Below are 20,660 nucleotides of genomic sequence, written 5' to 3'. Positions count from 1 at the left end.
CAGACGCAAACATCCCGCGAGTAATAGCTCCATCAAGAAAGTGATCAAATAAAAGTAAATCACTGCAATTTGCGGGCTGAGTAATGAGGGCGTGTAATTGCGGCGGCTAATGTGCGTGATGAGTCGCCCCGCGCCCCCGGGGACCCCAGCCACCGCGGGCACCAGCGTGGGCCACGGACCCCTCCGAGCCGCGCAGCCCCGGGGCTCGGCCAGCGCCTCGGCCAGCGCCTCGGCCAGCGCCTCCGTCCAGCGCCTCGGCCAGCGCCTCGGCCAGCGCCTCCGTCCAGCGCCTCGTCCAGTGCCTCCGTCCAGCGCCTCCGTCCAGCGCCTCGGCCAGTGCCTCCATCCAGCGCCTCCGTCCAGCGCCTCGTCCAGCGCCTCCGTCCAGCGCCTCCGTCCAGCGCCTCGTCCAGCGCCTCGTCCAGCGCCTCCGTCCAGCGCCTCGTCCAGTGCCTCCCGCTGCGCGATCCGGCCAGGGCGGGTGTCCCCACCGGGAGGCCGAGGGCAGGGGAGGGGCGGCCTTGCCAGGGGGCGCTGGGGCACGTTGGCCACCCGGAAGTCCAGGGTGAGGCGCCCGTTTGCGGGGCGGAGGCGCGTCTGAAGCAGCCCCTCCGGGGTCCCAGAGCTGCAGGCGCGGCCAGGGGAGGGGCAGGGAGCGGGCAGGTGGGCACAGCGCACTCGGCGCCGCCCTTGTAACTTGCTGGCCCCCTGGAGCTCGTGGTCCTGCCGCGGAGCTGAGCAGCCTTTGGTGCGGGGTCTCTGTGGGGGGCCCCCCTCGGCGGGGCCCAGGCTCCTCCCCTTCAGATGCGCACAGGCACGTCTTGGCCCTCATGGGGTCTCGTCCAGCTCTCTTAAAACTTTCCGGAAGCTTCCCCTGAGGCCAGCCTCCCTTCTCCTCCAGCTTCCCTCCTCTAGCCCGTGGCTTCAGAATGCAGCAGGAGGGGAGGGGCGAGGGGTGAGAGCAGCAAACCAGCAGCTCCTGCCCACAGTGCTCTCCGCACACCCGCTGCCCCACACCTGTCTCCGTGCACACCTGTCCCCCCACACCCGTGTCTGTGCACGCCTGTCCCCCACTCCTGTGTCCGTGCACGCCTGTTCTCCCACACCCGTGTCCGTGCACGCCTGTCCCCCCCCACACCCGTGTCCATGCACGCCTGCCCCCCCACACCTGTCTCCGTGACACCGGCTGCGCCAGCCCCGGCACTGTCTCTCCTGGTGACCAGGGCGTGCCGGGTCCCTCCCGCTGTGCTGCTGCAGGGGCCCCCGTGTCCCACCGTGGGCAGTAGTGGGCACTGCAGGGCAGTGCCGTGGCACATCTGGAGCTCTGCAGCTCCTGGGCAGCCCCTCTGCCTGGATGCTCCACAGAGCTGGTCACTGCCCTTGTCCCCCCACAGGTGACCCACTGCCCATCTGTGGCCCCCTCAGCCACCCCCCGGCCGCCGGCTCTTCCCCCTGCCGTGGCTCCTCATCCTGCCCCCCTCCGTGCGGGACCCCTGGGCTCTCAGCGGGGCGGTGTCGGGACGAGGGTGGCAGACTGACCGCGGTCAGTTCTGGGGCTGCGGAGGAGGGGGGTCCACTGCCCTGAGCGGCACTGGCCGCCTCCTGCGTGTGGCAACCTGGCCACGGCAGGGCCGGCCTGGTGTGCTGGCAGCGTGTGGCCCCTCACGGTCAGCGTCCCCGCCAGGGGTCCGTGTGCTGAAGGGGCTTTGCGGGTGCCGCCGCCCTGGGGAGGGGGCGTGTTCCCTGCGGGCAGGGGAGCTGAGAGCTGAGCAGATCCCAGGGGGCAGCCAGCCCCAGAGCCAGGCTCAGCGCCATGTCGGGAGGGAGGCGCCACCCGGCCCCCTCAGCCCCCGCCGCATGCAGTGCTCGCCGTGGCCGTGGGGAGGCGGGAGCCGTGTGGGAGGACCATCCCCCGAGGCAGGGTGGGGAGTGGCCGAGGCCCCGCTCTGCTCCCCCGGCCAGTGCTCTCAGTGACCAACACCTGCCCGCTCTCTGGGCAGATTCCCTGAGGTCTCCCACAGCGCTGCGCCCCCCCACACATACTACACGCATGCACACGTGCACATATAATGGGCACTACACACAATATCTACACATCATATACACACGTATGTATATTGTGTGTAGTGTGTCCATTACATGTGCACGTGTGCATGTGTGTAGTACATGTGTATGTTTGCACTGTGTGTACTATGTCTATTACATGTGAATGTGTGTATGTGTATGCATTGTGTAGAATGTGTAGTATATGTGTATGCATGTGTGTGCATGTATGTGTAGTATGTTTGCATGTGCTTGCACATGTGTGTAGTGTGTGTAGTGTATGTGTGTGTATGTGTGCAGTGTGCATAGTGTGTGCATGTGTGTGTGAGTGTGTGTGTGTGTGTGTGTGTGTGTGTGTGCTGCATGCAGGCACTGTGGACTGGCCCTCCTGTGCTGTGCCCGGGGTCCTGGTGGCTCCTCAGCGTGTTCCACCGCCCCCCTCGCTCCATCTGTGGGGGCCTTGGGGGTAGCGGGGGGCAGCGAGGGGCGGGCATGCCTGCTGCCCCACCCCCGGCTGCCGGGGTCTCCCTGTCCTGCTGGGAAAGACGCCTGGTGGGGCCCGGCATTTCTCTGGTTGTTGGTTTGGGGTCACCCTGGCGGGGCTCAGGGGTCACTCCTGGCTCTGGGTCACTCCTGGACGGGCCTGGGGGTCCACCCGGATCCAGGATTGAAGCAGACCTGGGCTGGCCACAGGCAGGGCCAACCTCTCCAGCCCCTCCTGCCCCCCTCTGGGCCTCACCGAGCAGTGCTCAGGGTCACCCCAGCAGGCGTGGGGACCCACTCGTGGCTCTGGGCACCGAGCCTGGGTCTGCCCGCCCCGTCCTCCCTCCAGCCCCTGGCGGGATTTGAAAGTCTGTCTGAGGGGCGCTTCGCTCGCCCTGTCCTGCCCTGGGCTCAGGGCTGCTCGCGGGACCCCGGAGAGCTTCGGCCCCCCTGAACGGCTCGGCCTCTCGCCGTGGGAGCGACTCTGGCCCTCTGCTGCCCTTGCGCGGCCGCCGAGCCCACTGGGACTGCGTCTGCCCCGTCTCCTGGCAGCGACTTGTCTGCCACACCTGTTGGAGGCGAATCCATCGTAAGCTCCAGGACTCCTCTCCGACCCGCAGGCCTGCTCCCTACTGCAGGTTTGCTCTCCCGCCCAACCACACTCTCCGGATAACGGTGGTTTGACAGAGATTTTGCTACCAGGAAGTGAGATTCATCCAAATTGACTCTTCTTTTTCAAAATTTCACTTGTCACTTGTAGTCCCGTTGATCTGCGATTTGTTCGAGTGGGCGCCAGTAACGTCTCCATTTGTCCCTGTCGCGTGCCAGTGCAGCCCAATGATATCTGCTTGCTCCAGGAACAGGAAGAGCCTCAAATCGTTCATTCAGGGGTTTGATGAAGAAATCTGACCATCTAGTTGGTGGGCGGCCACGAGGTCTTCTGACGTCCCGTGGAATCCAGTCGGTTACAGCTCTAGTCCAGCGGTCGTCTCTGAATCGCATTACATGACCGGCCCATCTGATTTTTGATGTCTTGGCAAACGAGACAGCATCCCTGATTTTTGACCATCGACGGAGGTCAGAACTCCGGATTCCTTCTCTCACTTGAGTGAAACATGATATTCCCAGCATAGCTCTTTCGATTCCTCTTTGGGATACCCTAATAACGTTCTCATCCTGCTTGTATAGGGACCAGGTCTCTGAGGCATATGTTAGTGCAGGAAGAACGGTGGAATCGAAAAGATGTGTTTGGAGTTGGAGGTTCTTCGTTCTCTTAACCACCTCTTTGACGCTCTTTAATGCATTCCACGCTGCTCTCTTCCTCCTGTGCAGTTCTGGCACCAAGTCGTTCCTCATGTTGACTTATTGACCCAGGTACACATAGCTGCTGCATTCAGAGATGTTCATTCCATTGAGAGCAAATAGAGCTTCAGGGACCAGTTTGTTTTTCATGAACATCGTCTTGTTGAGACTCAGCAGCAATCTGACCTTTCCACACTCACGGTCGAAGTCGGCCAGCATTTGTGCCATTTGGCTAATGTTTGGCGTTATGAAAACGATGTCATCAGCGAAGCGGAGGTGGTGTAATTGCCGACCACCTATCTTCACTCCCATTCCTTCCCATTCCAGTCGTTGCATGATGTTCTCAAGGGCAGCACTGAAGAGTTTCGGTGAAATGGTATCACCCTGCCACACCCCTCTCTTTACATCAATGATCACTTCCTTGTAGAATGGTGAGATCCTGGTGGTGAATCCGTAATACAGCTCACAGAGGATCTTGATGTACTGAGTTTGAACGCCCTGTTTGGCCAGGGCTTCGATGACCGCTTCAGTCTCAACAGAATCGAAGGCCTTCTTTAAGTCGATGAACGTTAGACAGAGCAACATCTTGAACTCTCGTGAAACTTCAATGAGTTTGGTCACTGTGTGGATATAGTCAATCGTGCTGAATCCCCTTCGGAACCCGGCTTGCTCACATGGTTGTCCTTTGTCTAGTGTTCTGCCTATTCTATTCAGGATGACACGAGTGAACAACTTGTAGACGACAGACAACAGGCAGATTGGGCGATAGTTGCCGATGTCATAGATGTCTCCCTTCTTGTACAACAGAACAGTCCTGCTGGTTTTCCACTGGGACAGAACCTTGCATTCAGACAGGTAGCGTGTGAAGAGTCGGGCCAGTGTATTGATGAGTACTGGTGGCAGATTCTTCAGGTGTTCGGGTCTGACCTTGTCCGGACCAGGTGCTGTACGCCTCTTTACCAGCGAAATGACATCCACTACCCAGCCACCGCCACGCTACAGGTTGCTCTCCGGACACTTGGGCCGAACCTCACGCATGAGTGAAGCCCCGAAGAGCCAGGTAAGCAGAACTTTGCGACCTTGAGCTCTGGGTTCTGCGAGACCTGGAAACAAGACCCTCTGTCTGCCTCCTCCAATCTCCGGCATTTTCAAAATTGTTTCCAGTATTTCAGTCTCTTGCATTTCCACGGAACCTTCGCTCTGGCTGTCTGTCCCCACACAGCCGCCTCGTGGCCCTTCCGTGGGCAGAACCCCCATCCCGATTCCCCGCGTCAGACACGGTGACTCCTCAGGATCACTGCCCATGTTGGAACTTCTACTTCTGTGTCCAATTTAGTCCCTCCATTTCCCCCTTTAAAAGATGCTGATGTAAGTGCTCCCGTGTTCTAAGTTCATTTCAGAGAGTTTGCTTGTATAGAAATATCACTGATACTTGCTATTGATCCCGGGTCTTGTGGCCTCGTGAAGCTAATTTGCCATCTCTGATTTCGTCTCTCCTTAACTGGCACATAATCAATTGTGCATGTTTAAATCACCCTGTTGGGTGAGTTCTGACTTAAGCACACACCTGCGCAATCACCAAGGGATCAGGAGAGTCAGCCTGCCCCTCCCCCACCCACCCCCATACGCGAGCCCTGCCCAGTCCTCCCCACCTGTCCGTGCTCCCTCCCTCAGCTCCAGGCACAGGCTGTGCTCCCTCCCAGCTCCTGACCTGCCTGTGCTCCCTCCCTTGGCTCCCGACCCTGTGTGTGCTCCCTCCCAGCTCCCGACCTGCCCGTGCTCCCTCCCTTGGCTCCCGGCCCTGCCTGTGCTCCCTCCCTCTCAGGTCCCTCCCTGCCCGTGCTCCCTCCCTCAGCTCCCGACTCAGGCAGTGCTCCAGGGCTCAGGAGATGCGTGCCCCGACGTGTTCCCCTGTGTTGCTGCCTTGGCAGGAGCCACTGCCCCGAGACCCTGGATCCTCCTCATTCGTGATCTTTATGCTTCTGAGGGGTCGCTCCAGGGCCCGTGCCTCTGTGCTCCCCCTCTCCTCAGGGGGAAAGCACCCCACCCCCAGCTGGGAGAGCTGGGAGCTTTAGGGGTGGTCTCTGCTGCTCCCCACCCAGCCCGAGGAGAGGAGGGGAGGGCACGCAAAACATGTAGACACTCCCTGTGTCGGGGTCACTGCACACCCTGGGGAGTGTGTGGGGTGTCACTGCACGCCCTGGGGAGCCCTGGGTGTCAGGGGTCACTGCACACCCTGGGGAGTGTGTGGGGTGTCACTGCATGCCCTGGGGAGCCCTGGGTGTCAGGGGTCACTGCACGCCCTGGGGAGAGTGTGTGGGGTGTCACTGCACGCCCTGGGGAGCCCTGGGTGTCAGGGGTCACTGCACACCCTGGGGAGTGTGTGGGGTGTCACTGCATGCCCTGGGGAGCCCTGGGTGTCGGTGGAGCCACTTCTGCCTGTGCTGGTCATTCTGACAGATTATCATGTTCACATCGTGTTATCATTACCATATCATGTTCTCTCCGGAGGCTCACGTCACTGAGGGCAGTCTGTTAGTTTGCATTTAAGTCTTTTTTCTGTCTTACAAACTGGGCTGTCATTTCCATGCACCCGAGAATGCCGTGTGGTCCTAGAAGCAAGTCCTCTTCCTGATATGGACTCGCAAGGATTCCCCTCAATGCCTTCTTGCTCGTCAAAGTGCCCCTGAGAACCAGGGCTGCGGCTGCTGGGGGCTCCTGCTGATCTCTCCCTAGAGGCAGGCGCCGTGGGTAAGGACGAGAACTCAGCCAAACGCAGATCACGGACTTCCTTTCTCCCCTGGAAGCCTGGCGCGCTGGGGCCCACTTTCTGGCTAATGAAGCTTCCTCACACGATACTCGGGGACACAACCCTGGCGTGAGGTAACTCTCGAAGCTCCTCTCTGCGTGCTGGGTCAGTGACGCGTGCCCATGGGCAAGACTGCCCTTCCCCACCGGGGGCCGCAAGCCCACGGCCCGGAGCCCGTCTGCATCGGGCTGGAGGCTCCACTTGCTCCGGAACCTGCGAGTGGACTCTGGACGGTAGAATCCAGAGCCGCGTTGCGACTCCTCCATCCCGAGGCTCCCGGCCGGCAGTGACCACCCTGACGTCCTTGGAAACGCCCTTTGCCATCTGTCTGGGTTCCCTGGACGTTAAATAGTCAGTCTGCAAACTGCAGCAAAAGGCTCGGTGGGGATCTTGTTTGTGGTATCTCAGGACTTTAAATCAACTTTAGAGAAGTTTCCGCCTTGACAGTCCTCTGAGGCGGGAACACACGGCTCTCTCTGTTGCTCGCCTTGGCAGCGTTTTGCCGCCTTGGGCTGACACAGCCTCCGGGGGATCGTGTGACGCCTCGTGTTTTACTTGCCTGGAGAACAAGCCCAGTCAGAGGCGGCCGGGAGGCCAGGCTGGCCTGTCAGGAGTCCCGGCTCCCTCCTGCTCCGGGCCCTTATCCCCTTCGCTGGCCGGAGCGCCCAGGACAGAAGCGCCATGAGAGGGGGCCAGGGAGCGCCCGGGTCTTGTGCTCAGCTCCGGGCGGCTTTCACGGGGCCGGGCCACCCTCTGGGGAGCAGACGTGGGTTTTTCAGCTGAACTGAGATATTATGTGGGTTATTCCCCCCAGTTTGGTGCCGTGGTAATTGCATGGGTGGTGCTGAGGGGCTAGAACCTCCCTGCTACTCTCCTGTCGGTGACACTCTACAGTGACACTTGTCCAGGCTGCTCAGCCTGTTCCGGAGGGACGCGGGTCTCTCGCCACCTCTCCTCGTGTGATTCCGAGATGCGTGGGCAGCGGGCAATGCCCCGTCCTCTCCTGGTGTCTGGCTGTCGGGCGGGAAGACACGCGTGTCCCCACGTGGCTGCCGGGATTCACGGGGACGCGCTCTACTCCGGTCCGCCCTCGGCCGTGGAGCTGCACGCGGGATTCTGAAACGCACACTGATGCCCACACCTGCAGGCATTAGCGCTGCTCATCTGTGGACTGACTGCACGTCTGGGGTCTCTCGCTTCACCTCCCGTCCCGGTCTGAGGCCCCTGTGTCACCTCACGCGCCGTCTGTCCTGCTACCCCGCGATGCATGGGGACGTCTCTTCTCTCTGCCAGGTGTCGGGGCCTTGTCTGCTCTGTCACCTGGCCAGGTCACGGAACACAGCCCCCCCAGCCCCTCCCCTGTGCAGGTGCCGTGTGATGCTAGCGGGGGGTGGGGGGCTGGTAGGTCCAGAGCCAGAGCCGGAGCAGAGGCCGTACCGCCCGCTCCGGGCTCTCACAGACGTGGTCCGGGTGAGAGCAGAAGGTGGGTGTGACGGCCCGAGCCGGGCTGGGGTGCGAGAAGGGGATCCAGTGGGGGCACCAAGGGCACGTGCAGGAAACAGAGAGGTGGCATCCGGTAGCGCTGATGATGCCCATGGCACCAGCTATGCAGCAGCACCAACGGTACTAACCATAGGGCAGCACAAAAGATACCAAGCTAATGACACCAGCGGCACCAGGATACTCAGGAGACCAACAGTACTAATGATGATACTCGGGTACCAGCAGCACCAACAACGCTAATGACACAGGAGACCAACAGTCTGGCAGGGCTCATGATACTCGGGTACCAGCAGCACCAACAACGCTAATGATACTCAGGAGACCAACAGTCTGGCAGGGCTCATGATACTCAGGTACCAACAGTACCAACAACACTAATGATACTCAGGAGACCAACAGTCTGGCAGGGCTCATGATACTCGGGTACCAACAGTACCAACAATGCTAATGATACTCAGGAGACCAACAGTCTGGCAGGGCTCATGATACTCAGGTACCAACAGTACCAACAACACTAATGATACTCAGGAGACCAACAGTCTGGCAGGGCTCATGATACTTGGGTACCAGCAGCACCAACAACGCTAATACTCAGGAGACCAACAGTCTGGCAGGGCTCATGATACTCAGGTCCCAACAACGCTGTGCTGCGATGCTCCCACGTGCTGAGGCTGGGGGGCGCTGACACCCTCCCAGTGCAGTGACGCCGACCATGGCACTGGGATGAAAGTCGCCAAGATGCTGATGAACCGACTGTCAGCGGTGCTCACAGAGCCGGGTGTTGGCAGGGCTCACGCTACCGAGGGGCCGTGGGCGGCGATGACACCAGCAGGGGCTGACGGTGTTGATGCGGGGACAGACGGTGCGAACACACCAGCCGTGCTCGTGACATTGGTCATGGCGGAGACGCTGAGGCACTGACGCAGCAGGGGCTGACGGTGGGTGACACCAAGACACCGGCAGTGACGGGCGCCCACGGCACTAGCTCACAGCGCCGACCCCAGTGACCAACACTGACCCCGGGGACGCTGGCAGCAACGGTGCGAGACCAACGACCCCAGCAGAGCCCACGGTACCCGGCACGAGTGGCCGTGGCTGACCAGGGCTCAGGCCAGAGAGGAGCAGGACTGTCGGGGGCGCGTCGCCCAGTTCATCGCCCGGGTCACGCTGCTTTCTGACGAGCTCGGAGTGTTGGGGCCGCGGTGTGTGGGGACGGGTCGGCACACGGAGGGTGGCGGGTGGGAGGAGGGGTCAGGAGAGGAGTGCAGAGCTGTGGTGTGGGGGGGCGCCCAGCGACCACCCTGAGAGGGTGAGAGGCCAGGGACTCGGGGTGAGGAGCCCCTGCACCATGGAGAAGCTCTGGGTGCCACACCCCTCCCTGCACCCCGTCCCCCTCTGCCCCTCCCTGCACCCTGTCTCTCCTCTGCCCCTCCCTGCACCCCATCCCCCGCCCCCTCCCTGCACCCCGTCTCCCCTCTGCTCCTCCCTGCACCCCGTCCCCCCTCTGCCCCTCCCTGCACCCCGTCCCCCTCTGCCCCTCCCTGCACCCCGTCTCCCCTCTGCTCCTCCCTGCACCCCGTCCCCCCTCTGCCCCTCCCTGCACCCCGTCTCCCCTCTGCTCCTCCCTGCACCCCGTCCCCCCTCTGCCCCTCCCTGCACCCCGTCCCCCTCTGCCCCTCCCTGCACCCCGTCTCCCCTCTGCTCCTCCCTGCACCCCGTCCCCCCCTCTGCCCCTCCCTGCACCCCGTCTCCCCTCTGCCCCTCCCTGCACCCCGTCTCCCTCTGCCCCTCCCTGCACCCCGTCTCCCCTCTGCTCCTCCCTGCACCCCGTCCCCCCTCTGCCCCTCCCTGCACCCCGTCTCCCCTCTGCTCCTCCCTGCACCCCGTCTCCCCTCTGCTCCTCCCTGCACCCCGTCCCCCCTCTGCCCCTCCCTGCACCCCGTCTCCCCTCTGCTCCTCCCTGCACCCCGTCCCCCCTCTGCCCCTCCCTGCACCCCGTCCCCCCTCTGCCCATCCCTGAACCCCGTCCCCCTCTGTCCCTCCTGCACCCCATTCCCCCTCTGCCCATCCCTGAACCCCGTCCCCCCTCTGCCCCTCCTGCACCCCATTCCCCGCCCCTCCCTGCACCCTGTCTCTCCTCTGCCCCTCCCTGCACCCCATCCCCCCTCTGCCCCTCCCCGCACCCCGTCCACCCTCTGCCCCTCCCTGCACCCTGTCTCTCCTCTGCCCCTCCCTGCACCCCATCCCCCGCCCCCTCCCTGCACCCCGTCTCCCCTCTGCTCCTCCCTGCACCCCGTCCCCCCTCTGCCCCTCCCTGCACCCCGTCTCCCCTCTGCTCCTCCCTGCACCCCGTCCCCCCTCTGCCCCTCCCTGCACCCCGTCTCCCCTCTATCCATCTCCCGCAGGCTCCTTAGGCCCTCCTGGCTGCAGCCTCCTTGTCCGTGGACTGGCCTGCGGCAGGGGCAGCCCCGGGTCCTTCCAGTCTTCAGCCCTCCCGGGTCCCCCGCAGAGGCGCATGGCTCTGACCCACGCGGGCCCCTTCTCCGCAGCCGCCTTGCTCCCGGGAATGTCACTTGAGCGACCTGCTGGGCTGCGGCAGCTCTGCCGTGATCTGAATCCCCTGCCGGCAGAGGGTCACAGGCGGGCAGGCGAGTTCTCGCCGCCGTCACCCCTGTGATCCTGCGGAATTGCAGGCAATTTCCTGCACCAAGGAGGGGCGCCTGGACGAGCCGGCACGGCGGGCGGAGGGGCCGGTCCTCCCGCTAATCAGGGTCGGCGTGTCGGGCTGGGCAGGACGAGCTTGGCACAGCGATGGGGGGGTGGGGGGTGGGTTCCTGCGGTGGCTGCTCCCCGCAGACCCGGGCTCTGGGGTCGGGCGGCTCCTGGGGGACTCGCTCCAGCCGAGACGCCAGAAATCAATGCCGAGGCCGCCCGGCGCCCTTTCGGGACGGAGGCTGTGTGGGAGCCGGCAGCCCGTCTCGGGGGCAGTATCTCCCCTGCCAAGACTCAGACGCACAGGGAGGCTGTCCAGACCCGTCCCACCTCCACGGGGCTTCTCCCGCGGCCGGCACGGGACCCAGCGCCCATGGCGGGTCCATCTCGGCCCTTCCCGGGGTCACCTGGGGCTGGGCTTGTCCTTGCAAACCGGTGGAAGCTCCGGGTCCGGGTTCCAGGCTCCGCCCTCGTCTGAGGGTGGCACTGATGCTCCTCTGGCGCCTGCTTTCCACGGTTGTCCTTGAGTGTCCTTGGATGCCCGCCCCGCACGAGTCGCTCCCGACCACTGTCCTCCTGCAGGCCGGGAGGGGCCGTCACTCCGAGGCGAGTTCTCCCCCGGACAGCCCCGTCCCACGGGGTCTCTGCGGGGCTGGGCAGCCTCACGGCCGGGACCCGCAGAGCACTGTGGGCTGGGCCTGGCCCGCGGGAGGCTCTGACGCCCGGAGCAGCCGTCAGACCAGCCGCCTCCCGGTCAGGGCGGCCCTCGGGGTGCTGACCGCTGTCCAGAGACGCGCAGACACAGCGGCCCACGAGGGTCTCGGCGAGGAGAGGGTCACCCTGGGACAGTGCTCGCCCGGCAGTGGGCAGAGGGGGCTGCGGGTCAGCCTGGGAGCAGCAGCACGAGCACTTCAGAGACGCGTGGGGTCCCTGGGGACAGGTCGCCCGCCCCTGAGCGCCCGGCCGGCAGCTGGATGGGGCGGAGCCCAGGGCTGGCAGGACCAGCGGGCAGAGGTGCACGGAGCGCGGCAGGCTGCGCTAGCAGGAGGGTGTGGCCACCAGAGTGGCCGCCTGGAGTGGCCGGCAAGCCCGTCCAGGGCGAGAAGGACTGGCACTGGCTTCCCGATCAGGCAGGCGTGGTGGACAGAGAGTGTCCACTGGGACCCAGGAGGCCCCAGGCTGCCCCCGTCCCTGAGCCCCCAGCCTGTGTCCGTCCTGGCCTCTCCACAGCACATGGCGCTCCACTCAGCTGCCCCCAGACAGTCCTCCCTCCCCTCCTCCCTCTCTGCTCCCCTCCCTCCTCCCCTCCCTCCTCCCCATCTTCCTCCCTCCCTCCTCCCCTGCCTCCTCCCCATACTCCTCCCTCTCTGCTCCCCTCCCTCCTCCCCATCCTCCTCCCTCCCTCCTCCCCATCCTCCTTCCTCCTCTCTTCCCCTCCATCCTTCCCTCCCTCATGCCTTCTTTCTCCCCTCCCTCCTCTCCTCACCTCCATCCTTCCCTCCCTCCTCCCTCCTCCCCTCTCTGTTCCCCTCCCTCCTCCCTCCCTCTTCCCTCCATCCTCCCCTTCCTCCTCCCTCCTTCCTCCCTTCGTCCTCCCCTCTGTCCTCCCCTCCCTCCTCCCCTAGCCCTGCTTTAGACAGCATCGTCTGGGCTTTGCACTGTCCCTGCAGCTGTCCCCATCGTGGTCACGCAGAGAACTTCTTTTTGGGGCTGCCCAGCCCTGGATGTTCATCACTGGGCAGCCCCCCTGGCCGCATCTTGTCCCCTGTGTGGACAAGACCGTGGTGGGGCTCAGGCCTGGTGCAGGACCCCAGCTGTGACCCAGCAATGTGGGGGGTAGCCCACTGCCCACCACCCCCGTGACCTACGTCCCCCCTCTGAGAAGCAGGGGCGGCCTTGAGGGTGGGAGGGGCCTGTCCGGGCTCCAGTGTGTGGGCAGGGTGCGGCCCAGAACCCCGTGACCCCTGCGGGCCGTCAGCACTGACCTGGGCCAGGCCCTGCTGGACGAGCTGCCCACAGGCGGGCGCCGTGGCCTCTGGTACCTTCCCCTCCCCCACCCCCTCAGGGAACCAGGACAAAGCCCCGCCCAGAGGGTCCCTGCCAGGAGCCAGGAGCGGGGGCGGGGCTGTCACCCTGGGTCTCCGCGGGGGTGGGTGCCCCGAGCCTCCCCAGCCCCCCGGCTCCCGGCCCCGAGAACCCTCCCTCCGGCCGGCGCTGCTGCCTCCAAGCCTCACCTTCACAAACGCTGTTTCCCGAGGCCCCTCCCCACACCCCTGTCCCGCAGGCCGGCCCCGGTTCCGGTTCTCCCTGAGCCTCCCGACTCCCGTGTGGGCCGCTGCTTCGCTGAGACCGACTTGCTTAATGCAGAGAAACGGGCTCGAACGGCGTTGCCGGAGAGTGGCCTTGACTTTGGTGCCCGCCCCTCAGTGCTCGGCGAGAACGCACCGGGATGCGACTTGGTGCAGAGGGTCGGTGGGGCCAGGCCGGCCTTCGGGGTCCCCCTCCCTCCCCGAGTGGAAGAAGGGCTGCAGGCTGCTGGCCTCGGGGAGCCTCGTCCCCACACTGCTGGCCTCTGCCCCTGACACGCTGCGGCCCTCAGGGGCCCTCGGTCCTGTGAGCACAGACCCGGGGCCTCCTGCTCCCGCCCCCACACGCCCCTGCTTTCCCGTATCCGCCTCCTGTCTTTGGTGTGCGACTCTGACTTCCCTTGGTTTGTACGTTCTGGCTTAGGAGGAGAAGCGTGTGTGGAAGCGGCAGAGCCCACCCATGGGTGCCGTGGGGTGGGGAGGGCACCGGGCTGCTGCTTCCTGGGCACCTTGGGTCTGGCCAGTGCCCCCCCTCACCCACGCGCCTCACCGAGCACCCGCGGACACAGCTCTGCTCCGCTCTGGCCTTCTGGTGATTATTTTATTTATCACTCCCAGCTCTTTCTTATTGGCCTTATTATGTATTTGTGAGAAATGAAAAAATTTGCATTTCACTTTTTCCGTTGCTTCCCTAGCTCTGTCCCTGTGTGAATTCCGGCCGGTTCAGGGCACGTGGCCTGTACCTCTAGCTCAGTCGCATCTATCTTTTTTTTTTTTCTTTTTGGGTCACTCCTGGCTCTGCACTCAGGAACCACCCCTGGTGGTGCTCAGGGGACCATATGGGATGCTGGGAATCGAACTCAGGTCAGCCGCGTGCAAGGCAAACGCCCTCCCTGCTGTGCTATCGCCCCAGCCCCAGTTGCATCTGTCTTGAGCGGATCAGAATCAACTTAGGGTGCCAGTAGGAGCGCCCAGCCGCGTGGCGCTTTGTGGCATGTCCTTAGCCCGGCCACTCTGGCCATCACATGCAGTGGCCCGTAACAAGAATGAAAGCGTTACAGGAACTGCTACTCAGCCACGAAACCGCATCTCGTCGCCTCTCTCGGGTCCCTCAGCCGGGGCCCCTGGCCTTGCTTCCCATGGGCCCTGGGCTGTGCGTCTCCGTGTCTTCGTGTCTCTGCCGCTGTCTCTGGGCTGACACTTTCCCCTGCCCCGTGGCTTTCTGTCGGGCTTCGCCCATTGTGACCTTTGCAGTTGGGCTGTTCCTTGTTCCCGTGTGCCGTGTGCTGAGGTCGGTTGTGATGCCTTTGGATGTGAGTCACGCAGAGGCGAAGTGTGTGCGGCCTGGGCTCACGGTGCCTCCAGAGAGGAGATACACGCAGTAGCTTCTAGTGTGGACGCGCCGGCGTCGAGCAGTTTGGGGGTTTAGACCTTTGAGAAATGCCGCGAGGGGCGGTTCTGGCCGTGAGAAGCCCCAGGGTCCAGCCACCAGCCTTCCCTTCGTCTGGGCCCGGGAGAGGGGCTGGGTGCAGGTCCCGCCTCGACCCACACACCCGAGTCTCAGCTGCCGCTTCTCTAGGGCCCCTCCTGACGGCCCGCGCCTCTCCCGGTGAGCGAGTCCTCCTCTCTCTCTCTCTCTCTCCCTGTGAGCGAGTCCTCCTCTCTCTCTCCCTCTCTCCCTGTGAGCGAGTCCTCCTCTCTCTCTCTCTCTCTCCCTGTGAGCGAGTCCTCCTCTCTCTCTCCCTCTCTCCCTGTGAGCGAGTCCTCCTCTCTCTCTCTCTCTCTCTCTCCCTGTGAGCGAGTCCTCCTCTCTCTCTCTCTCCCTGTGAGCGAGTCCTCCTCCCTCTCTCCCTGTGAGCGAGTCCTCCTCTCTCTCTCCCTCTCTCCCTGTGAGCGAGTCCTCCTCTCTCTCTCCCTCTCTCCCTGTGAGCGAGTCCTCCTCTCTCTCTCTCTCTCTCTCTCCCTGTGAGCGAGTCCTCCTCTCTCTCCCTCTCTCCCTGTGAGCGAGTCCTCCTCTCTCTCTCCCTCTCTCCCTGTGAGCGAGTCCTCCTCTCTCTCTCTCTCTCTCTCTCTCCCTGTGAGCGAGTCCTCCTCTCTCTCTCCCTCTCTCCCTGTGAGCGAGTCCTCTCTCTCTCTCTCTCTCTCTCTCCCTGTGAGCGAGTCCTCCTCCCTCTCTCCCTGTGAGCGAGTCCTCCTCTCTCTCTCCCTCTCTCCCTGTGAGCGAGTCCTCCTCTCTCTCTCCCTCTCTCCCTGTGAGCGAGTCCTCCTCTCTCTCTCTCTCTCTCTCTCCCTGTGAGCGAGTCCTCCTCTCTCTCCCTCTCTCCCTGTGAGCGAGTCCTCCTCTCTCTCTCCCTCTCTCCCTGTGAGCGAGTCCTCCTCTCTCTCTCCCTCTCTCCCTGTGAGCGAGTCCTCCTCTCTCTCTCTCTCCCCCTGTGAGCGAGTCCTCCTCTCTCTCTCTCTCTCCCTGTGAGCGAGTCCTCCTCTCTCTCTCTCTCTCTCTCCCCCTGTGAGCGAGTCCTCCTCTCTCTCTCTCTCTCTCTCTCTCTCCCTGTGAGCAAGTCCTCCTCTCTCTCTCTCTCCCTGTGAGCGAGTCCTCCTCTCTCTCTCCCTGTGAGCAAGTCCTCCTCTCTCTCTCTCTCTCCCTGTGAGCGAGTCCTCCTCTCTCTCTCTCTCTCTCTCTCTCTCCCTGTGAGCAAGTCCTCCTCTCTCTCTCTCTCTCCCTGTGAGCGAGTCCTCCTCTCTCTCTCTCTCTCTCTCTCTCTCTCCCGGTGAGCGAGTCCTCCTCTCTCTCTCTCCCCCTGTGAGCGAGTCCTCCTCTCTCTCTCTCCCTGTGAGTGAGTCCTCCTCTCTCTCTCTCTCTCTCCCCCTGTGAGCGAGTCCTCCTCTCTCTCTCTATCTCTCTCTCCCCCTGTGAGCGAGTCCTCCTCCTCTCTCTCTCTCTCTCCCTCCCTCCCTCCCTCCCTCTCTCTCTCCCTGTGAGCGAGTCCATCCTCCCTCTCTCCCTCCCTCTCTCTCTCTCTCTCTCTCTCTCTCCCTGTGAGCGAGTCCCCCTCTCTCTGTGAGTACTCCTCCCTGTGTGAGAGCAAGTCCTTTCTCTCTCTCTCTCTCTCTCTCTCTCTCCCCCTGTGAGCGAGTCCTCCTCTCTCTCTCCCTCTCTCTCTCTCTCCCCCTGTGAGCGAGTCCTCCTCTCTCTCTATCTCTCTCTCTCCCCCTGTGAGCGAGTCCTCCTCCTCTCTCTCTCTCTCTCCCTCCCTCCCTCCCTCCCTCTCTCTCTCCCTGTGAGCGAGTCCATCCTCCCTCTCTCCCTCCCTCTCTCTCTCTCTCTCCCTGTGAGCGAGTCCCCCTCTCTCTGTGAGTACTCCTCCCTGTGTGAGAGCAAGTCCTTTCTCTCTCTCTCTCTCTCTCTCTCTCTCTCCCCCTGTGAGCGAGTCCTCCTCTCTCTCTCCCTCTCTCTCTCTCTCTCCCCCTGTGAGCGAGTCCTCCTCTCTCTCTATCTCTCTCTCTCTCCCCCTGTGAGCGAGTCCTCCTCCTCTCTCTCTCTCTCTCCCTCCCTCCCTCCCTCCCTCTCTCTCTCCCTGTGAGCGAGTCCATCCTCCCTCTCTCCCTCCCTCTCTCTCTCTCTCTCTCTCTCTCTCTCCCTGTGAGCGAGTCCCCCTCTCTCTGTGAGTACTCCTCCCTGTGTGAGAGCAAGTCCTTTCTCTCTCTCTCTCTCCCTCTCTCTCTCTCTCTCTCTCTCTCCCCCCCCCCCCCGCCGTGTCTGAGGCAGTTCTCTCTGTCTCTGCCACTCTGAGGAGTGCCTCCTCTCTTCTGCATCATCTGATGATCCCGCCAGGGCCTTTGCACGGCTGCCAGGAGCCAGCTGTGCGCCGCCGGGCTCGGGCTGAGTCAGCTTGCTTAGTCTTGGCGTCCATCATGTCCCACCTGCTTCGGGCTCCGTTTTTATTAACTGAATCGCGGTGAGATACACAGTTCCAAAGCTGTTCATTATTGGGTTTCAGTCACACGATGTCTCACACCGGCCTGTTCCCCATTTCTCACACCAGCTCCAGTTCCCTCCCGCCTCCAGCCCCAGCCTCGGCTGTGGAGGCAGCTTTCTTCTCTCCCTCCCTCCCCCTCCCTCTCCCTCTCTCTCCCTCCCCCTCTCTCTCCCCCTCTCCCTCTCCCCCTCTCCCTCTCCCTCTCTCTCCCTCCCTCCCCTCTCTCCCTCTCCCTCTCTCTCCCCCTCTCCCTCCCCCCTCCCTCTCCCTCTCTCTCCCCCCTCTCTCTCCCTCCCTCCCCCTCTCTCCCCCTCTCTCGCCCTCTCTCTCTCCCTCTCCCTCCCTCCCCCTCTCTCCCCCTCTCTCTCCCCCTCCCCCTCTCTCCCTCCCCCTCTCTCTCCCCCCTCCCTCCCTCCCCCTCTCCCTCTCCCCCTCTCCCTCTCCCTCTCTCTCTCCCCCCCTTTCTCCCTCTCTCTCCCTCTCCCCCTCTCCCTCTCCCCCTTTCCCTCTCCCCCTCTCCCTCTCCCTCTTTCTCCCTCTCCCTCTCTCTCTCCCCCCTCTTTCTCCCTCTCTCCCCCCTCCCTCTCCCTCTCTCTCCCCCTCCCTCTCCCTCTCTCCCTCTCTCTCCCCCTCCCTCTCCCTCTCTCCCTCTCTCTCCCTCTCTCTCCCTCTCCCTCTCTCTCCCTCTCCCTCTCCCTCTCCCTCTCCCTCTCTCCCTCTCTCTCCCCCTCCCTCTCCCTCTCTCCCTCTCTCTCCCCCTCTCTCCCTCTCCCTCTCTCTCTCCCTCTCCCTCTCTCTCCCCCCTTTATCCCTCTCCCTCTCTCTCTCCCTCCCCCTCTCTCTCCCCCCTCCCTCCCCCTCTCTCTCCCTCTCCCTCCTTCCCTCCCCCCTCCCTCTCCCTCCCTCCCCTCTCTCCCTCCCCCTCCCTCTCTCTCCCTCTCCCTCTCTCTCCCCCTCCCCCTCCCTCCCTCCTCCTCTCTCCCCCTCTCTCCCTCAGTCACTGGCCTGTGATGCTGTTACCGGAAGGTTCTCACGTTGGTCCCTTTCTCTCCTTTCAGCCTCGGTCCCCGTCCAGAGTTTCCAAGTGTCACCGTCACAGTGGACCCTTCGTGTCCGCAAAGCACCCCCCCCCATGTGGCCTGTGCTCCCCGCGTCCACCCATGTATCGGCGTGTTTTGCGGTTTCCTTTCCCCTAGCAGCCGTCCGTGGGCCCTGCTCCCGGCCCTCCCGCTGGACGTGGCCTCCCGGCTCTCACTCGGCTTCCAGCTCGCTGAGTTTGTCTCTCAGCTGCTCCGTCCCTCTGCCTCGCCCCCTCGCCGGACCCCGGAGTGAACGCACCGTCATGCCGTCACCACACTTTCAGCTTAGAGTCGCTCCCGACTCCCTTCTCCGCTGCGGTTCCCTCCCGAACAGGCAAGCGCCTCCAAACGCCCCTTCCCCGCACAAGCTCTCTGGGACCTCTGCTGCCCCGCCCCGCGGCCTGGACGCCCTCTCTCCCTGCCGACTGGTCCTTGTGTCGCTCCCCGTCGGTGACCGAGCCGGCCCTCAGCCCTCCTGACCCCTCACGGCCCACGGGGAGCCCTGGGCTTCGCGCTGACCGTGGTGAGTGGAGCAAGGCCAGTGCCGGGCGCGTGGGGCAGCCGGGAGCAGGGCTGTGGGTGGCGGCCTGCGGGCCGGGAGCCCGAGTCTCAGCCGCCTCCCCGGCGACTCACCCACGGTCAGCCGGCTGGGGGACACTGAGCCCTGTCGAGTCCACTGGGAGGGTGGAAGGCCCTGCAGAGTGGCCGGGCTCAGACACTGCAACAGCCCACCTAAGGCCGGGCTCAGTGGCCCCGTGGAATCCCCGATTCCCTGCACCCCTGTCGGTGTGGGGCTCTGCCCACTGCACTGTCCAGCCCGGGCCCGGTGCTTGGTCTCAGGGATGTGCTCAGTCAGCACCTGGGAAGCTGGTGCTCAGCTGCAGTGCTCTGTACCCCGACATCCGGGCTTCTGGGCGTCTGCTGTCCCCCAGGGACCCACCTGTGACTCCCCCATGTGTGGGCCGTGGCCCCGTGGGTGGCTGCTTGGCGTTGCTCTCCCCAGCCTCCCCCTGCACGTCTGTCCTTATCCTGATTCTCTTCTGGGGCGGCGTCCAGGCTCCTGCGAAGCCAGGCGGCCTCTCCCCTGCCGCCCGCTGGGGGCTGCACCCTCGGGCCGGCCCATCGCCACCCGCCCTCCTCACACCTGCAGTCAGCACACTGCCAGCCAGACACGTGCAGGTGTGAGCGGCCGTGTCACCAGCGTGTGCACCTCTCCCGATGCCTGGGGGCGTTCACGCCCCCCAGCCAGCCCTCGGGCGCTGTGGCACACCCGCCCGCCCCGACAGCCGCCCTCACGGGCACCCTGACAGCCACCCTCACGGGCGCAGACGGGCGTGGGGCCCGCGGCCCCTCCGGAGCCAGCCCTCGCCCTACCCGGTGCCCACCAGGGCCACAGGAAACTCCAGGGCCCAGCTGGCGACTGTCCCCAGCACCCTGGGGAGCCCCGGGGGGGGGGAGTCTGTCCTGCCCTGCTGACCCCACAGTCCCGTCCCCCCTGGGAACGGCACCAGCCCCTCCTCCCCGTCGTGACTCTGCCCTTTGGCTCCGTGGGTGTGTTGGTGTCTCCGGCTGTCACGAAGGTGCTCCCAGCCGCCGGGACTCAGCATGTCCGTGGGGGGCGGGAGTGCCCGGCCGTGCCCCCACCGACGGCGGCTGTCTTTCTTTCTGCCGATGGAAATGGGCGCGAGATCGCAGGAAATGCATCATGACCATTGATTCCTCACTCTCACCTGGCACTATTGGCTCCATATTAATGTTTTCATTAGTAGATTAAAAATGTGAAATCGATTTGCTTTGTAACTTGAGTTTTTACATTGTTGTTAGAGTTTTCATGCTTCTAGTTGCTCACACCGAGTAGCACTGTAGCACTGTCGTCCCGTTGTTCATCGATTTGCTCGAGCGGGCACCAGTAACGTCTCCATGGTGAGACTTGTTGTGACTGTTTTTGGCATATGAAATACGCCACAGGGAGCTTGCCAGGCTCTGCCGTGCGGGTGGGATACTCTCAGAAGCTTGCCGGGCTCTCCGAGAGGGGCGGAGGAATCGAACCCTGGTTGGCTGTGTGCAAGGCAAATGCCCTGCCCGCTGTGCTAACGGCCCAGTCTGGTCACATTGAGAGTCTTCCCTGTATCTGTGAGCTGCCCGAGCGTCTGCTCCTGACCCGGCTGCCTTTCTTTCTCCCCGTCACCTTTCTAAATGGATTTGCCGTGGCTTCTGCGGCAGCGCGGTTGCTGGCACGTGTCACGTGCCTGGCGGTCCTCCCGCTCTGGCGCCCGCGTGCCCGTGCCTGGCCCGGCTGCCCGTCCGCATCTCCCACTCGGGCACTCTCCTTTCATCTGCAGCTGCATTAGGAAGTGCTTCTCTCTGCTCTGAGCTCGCCGCGTTTTCTTCCAGCACAGTTACAAGGTACTTGACACAGAAAGAATCGATCCAGGAAGACGGAGCA

Source organism: Sorex araneus, chromosome 11 (genome assembly GCF_027595985.1).
Source record: "Sorex araneus isolate mSorAra2 chromosome 11, mSorAra2.pri, whole genome shotgun sequence".
NCBI classification, from domain to species: Eukaryota; Metazoa; Chordata; class Mammalia; order Eulipotyphla; family Soricidae; genus Sorex; species Sorex araneus.
This window is presented reverse-complemented; position numbering follows the sequence as displayed.